This window comes from Corylus avellana, chromosome 3 (genome assembly GCF_965113065.1).
Source record: "Corylus avellana chromosome 3, dhCorAvel1.hap1.2, whole genome shotgun sequence".
Taxonomy (NCBI): Eukaryota; Viridiplantae; Streptophyta; class Magnoliopsida; order Fagales; family Betulaceae; genus Corylus; species Corylus avellana.
In genome coordinates, this window is record NC_142492.1 from 21,202,166 (window position 1) to 21,207,283 (window position 5,118).

General features: G+C 33.6%; 1 long non-coding RNA gene across 1 annotated transcript; it reads left to right on the plus strand.

Moving 5' to 3' along the window:
- Positions 1 to 4,333: 4,333 nt before the first annotated feature.
- On the plus strand, positions 4,334 to 4,893 carry LOC148586908 (uncharacterized). The gene is made up of 2 exons (XR_015911784.1): positions 4,334 to 4,490; positions 4,606 to 4,893. It is a non-coding gene; the product is annotated as an uncharacterized LOC148586908 (long non-coding RNA).
- Positions 4,894 to 5,118: the final 225 nt, after the last annotated feature.

The following is a 5,118-nucleotide window of genomic DNA, read 5'->3' on the forward strand; positions in this document are numbered from 1 at the left end:
ATAGACATCAACCTCTTCATTTCTTGACTAGACATATCTGGAGGAAAAACCTTAGCAATTATATAGTTGACAATATCTGCATACCATGGAAGTCGGACCTTTATTGCAAACAACTGCTCATCTAGGAAATTTTTGTTCAATGGAAGTTCATCATCTTCTTCTTCATGAAGTAGTCGAGATAGGTGATCTGTCACCACATTCTCACTCCCCTTCTTGTCTCTTATCTCGAGGTCAAACTCTTGCAGTAATAGTACCTATCTGATTAATCTAGGCTTTGCATCTTTTTTAGCAAATAAATATCTCAAAGAAGCATGGTCAGTGAATACAATAACCTTAAAACCAATCAAATATGATCTAAACTTCTCCAAAGCAAAGATGACAGCTAAAAATTCTTTCTCAGTAGCAGAATAATTTAGCTGAGCATCATTCAATGTTCTAGAAGCATAATAAATAGCATGGGGTATCTTATTGATTCTTAGACCTAATATAGCTCCCAAGGCAAAGTCACTAGCATCACGCATGAGCTCAAATGGTAGATTCCAATCAGGTGCCATCATTATTCGTGCATATGTGAGCAGCTTTTTTAGTGTATTGAAGGCAATCATGCATTCTTCAGTCCATTCAAACTTGGCATCCTTGGCTAGCAGTGCACAGAGGGGTCTAGAAATCTTGGAGAAATCCTTAATGAATTTTCTGTAAAACCCGGCATGTCCAAGAAACTTCTTACACCCTTTGTTGACATAGGAGGGGGGAGTTTGGAGATGATATCGATTTTGGTCTTATCCACCTCAATGCCTTTGCTAGAAATGAAATGACCCAATACAATGCCTTGTTGAACCATGAAGTGACATTGTTTCCAATTGAGCACTAAATTGCATTCTTCACTCCTCTTGCGGAGTGATGATCAAGGCATTCATCAAAATTAGAACTAAAAAGGCTAAAATCATCCATAAATACCTCAATGAATTTCCCCACCATATCTGAGAAAATACTCATCATGCATATTTGAAAGGTGACCGGTGCATTGCATAATCCAAATGGCATCCTTCTATAGGCAAATGTGCCGAAAGGACATGTGAAGGTGGTCTTCTCTTGATCCTCTGGTGCTATTGTAATTTGGTTGTAACCATTGTACCCATCCAAAAAATAGTAGTAACGATGGCCAGTTAATCTCTCTAGCATCTGATCAATGAATGGTAGGGGAAATGATCTTTTCTTGTCACCTTGTTCAGCTTTCTGCTGTCGATACATACCCTCCAACTAGTGGTTATTCTTGTAGGTATCAGCTCATCGTCTTCATTCTTCACCACTGTAATCCCACTCTTCTTTGGAGCGACTTAAACTGGACTTACCCACTTACTGTCTGAGATGGGGTAGATAATGCCAACATCCAACAATTTCAATACCTCTGCCGTGACTACCTCTTTCATGTGTGGGTTGAGTCTTCTTTATGCATCCCTAGTTAGCTTTGCTTCATCTTCAAAGAAGATTTGATGCATGCACTTGGCTGGACTTATCCCCTTGATGTCAGCAATGGTCTATCCCAAAACAGTTTTATGCTCTTTAAGAACTCTTAACAGCTTCTCTTTTTCCCCACAACTTAGATTTGCAGCAAGTATGACTGGTAATGTCTCGTTTTCTTCTAAGTAGGCATATGTCAGATGCTCTGGCAAATGCTTAAATTCCAATTTTGGTGCTAGGACAATTGAAGGAACAAGGGTAGTATTAGTAGGCACAAGAGTCTCAAAAGGAGGGGTGTACTTACTTGGATCTTTTGGAGAAGCCTCAAGAAGGTGCACAGCTTGAATGATGTCATCAGTAACATCTTCAGATTTTGGCTCAATGTCCAATCTTGTGAAACTATGGGTCACGGTGGCCTCCATCGGGTTAATGTGATGGGCCTTAAAAACTTTCTCAACAATGCCTTAGATCATACAGACATTGAAGCATTCTAACTTATCTTCAGGTAATTTCAATGCATCGATAATGTAGTTCGGAGATAAGATCTTAGAATGGAACAGTGGAATACTACTTGGTTAAGCACAGCCGAAAGAGCTTCTTGGTGAAGTTTAATGTTGTGATTGATCAATCAACTCTATATGATATATGCTTTTGATATGCTAATTTTGCCTATGGCCAATGAGCAGGGCCGGCTCAGGCCCTAGGCGAGTTAGGCCCTCGCCTAGGGCCCCCAATTAAATAAGGCCCAAAATAAATTTTTTTGAGTTAAAATTTTTTTTTTTTTTTATAAAAAAAAAAATTATTTTTGACCAAAAAAAAATTAAAGGCCCAAAAATTTTTTTTAATAGGGCCCAAAAAAAATTTGCATCAAAATTTAAGGTCTCAATTTAATAAAACCCCAATTAATAAACCCATTATAAATTCTAAAAATAATTTAAAAAAAAATAAAAGAAGAGACGAAGCATTAAAGGCCTTCATCATTATATGCCAATTCCCCAATTCCCTAGAGCTCTACAGCCTCTGCACGCATACAGTTCACGCCTACAATTTTTTTTTTTTTTTTTTTGGGATTTGATTCACACCTACAATTGCAGTCATGCTCTTAGCCACTTTTTTGTTTTACGTGAGAAAATATATACGTTAGAATAAAATATTGTCATTTATTTCCTAATTATTTTTTAGCCATCTAGGGAAAGCCAACAGCCAAAAATATAAACTGTTGTTAGCCTAGTAAATCTACTATGGGCATTTTAAATATCAGAATCTCTCTATTTGCCATTTTACCTCTCCTCTTTGCTTGCTCTTTTCTGAGTTTTTCTTCTCTGCCTATGTCATTTTCTCTTCCTCTCCGACTCCGAGTGACCAAGTCTCATGTCCTATCTCCAAGAATTGCTTCATAATTCCTTTGCCAAATCAGGTTTTATTGTTCTATTTTTGTCATTTATTTTATTCTAGTCATAATTTTTTTTTGATAAATCGTGTTTGTTTAATTTGTTAGTATTTTTAATTAAACATGTCTACTAGAAAATATGCATTTGGATATGAAAAAAAAAAAAAAAAAAAAAAAAAAAAAAGAGAAAAGTAGACAAATTGATTGAATCTCAAAGAGGAGCTCTAAATAAATTTGTTATTAGCAATAAACAAAATATTGCGGATAATTTAGGTGAAAAACTCATAAATGAACAAGAAACTCATCAAAAATAATTAGCAGATAATGAAAATGTTATTGATGTATCTAATTCTATTGCTACAAATATTTATGACCCTGGCCAATGGAAAAATATTGATGCAAAATTAAGGGATTTGTTAGTAGAAAATGGTCCAATATGATACAATACTATAGATTTTCCTAAAGATGAGAACTCTAGGCATTTTTCTAATACATATTATATACGAAAATTATCAAATAGGGAGCAACATAATAGAAAATGGCTATTCTATTCAAAAGATGTAGATAGAGTATTTTGTTTTTGTTGCAAGTTGTTTAATTCAAAACCTAATAGAATGCAACTAGCTAATGAAAGAACTAATGACTGGAAAAATCTTAGTGCTAAATAAATGTCTTAATCTAGAATGTTTCCTAAAACATGATCTTGATGGTTTAGATTTATTTTCAGAACTAAAAGTTTTAAAAGAAATTTTACAAATAGAAGAAAGTGCTCCAATTGATATATTAAATTATATAAAAAGACTTGATTCTTTTCCAAATGCATGTATCGCTTATAGAATTTTATTGACAATACCTATTACAGTTGCTTCTGCAGAAAGAAGTTTTTCAAAATTAAAATTGATAAAATCCAACCTAAGATCAACAATGTCACAAGAGAGATTAAATGGATTAGCCATATTATCAATTGAAAAAAAGATATTAGAAAATCTTGAATATAAAAACTTAATAAAAAATTTTGCATCTCAAAAAGCGAGAAGAGGAATATATATATATTACATAAAAAAAATAATAAAAAAATAAATAAATAAAAAAATTTAGGCCCAATTTCACAAAAAAAAAATTGTTACTTAAAAAAAAAATTTTTTTAGGCCTAATTTCAAAGTTTTGCCTAAGGCCCCAAAATACATTGAGCCGGCCCTGCCAATGAGCTTTAGCTCAAATGGTACTTCCTCCTTTTACAGCAAGGTGGAGGGTGAGGTCGTAGATTTAAGTCCCATCGGGTGCATAACTTACCAATACAAAAAGAAAAAAAAATGAAAAAAGAAAAAAAAAAGCCTGTATATCAGTATCTGATGATGGCATGTACAATGTGCAACATACATGCACCACCACTCTTATATTATCTATCTCGTCTTTTCTTTTCCGCCTTCACCAAATGGAGCATATTCATTTATCATTTTTATTTGGAATATATCTTGTTGCCTAAAGTAGAAAATATGAATATAGAAAAACCTGCTTGAAATTGACAAAATAGAATTCATGTTGCTCTTTGTTTTTGTGGTTCCAGTGAAAGAGAAACTAATGTGAAACCACTGCAAGATATGCTACTGGCAGAACCTGAGCTCTCTCGATTAGGAAGGCAAGATATTCTTCCACCTCTATTTATTAATCTTCTCTCTACAGATTGAATCCCAGACATTGCATTCATGAATATTAACTATCTATATATACATCTGTTGCTTTAAAATTTGCAGGATAATAAGAAGTCATTAGTTTTGCTTGTGTAGCAAAATATCCTTCTGCTCAGTTTAGAGCAACCATTCTTGTGCCTTCATTACCATTCTTACGTATCTTTTTTTTTTTTTTTTCTTTCTTTTTGCTTTTTCTGTTATTCTTTGGTGTCCATTATGCATATGCGTAGATCAGTATATTGACAACGGCGGTGTCTATAATGTAAAAACCTTTAGTGATTGTAACAGGGGATCATCCATTCATTTATATCTGCAAAAACAAATATATATATCAAGTATCATTTTTTCCTACTTTTTCTTTATTTTTAAGTTGGCTGGAACAAGCAAGCCCTGTCTAATTTTAAACGTACTTATTCTGAGTGAGCATTGGCAAAGGGCAAATCATTTGCTTTTTCTTTGAAACGGATCGTGATGTGACATTTTTCAAGACCTATTTTTCACATTTTCAATAAAAAATATTCTTTCAAAAAGAGAGCACCAATGAATAGTGACCTATAGTAATATTGTTATTCAAAT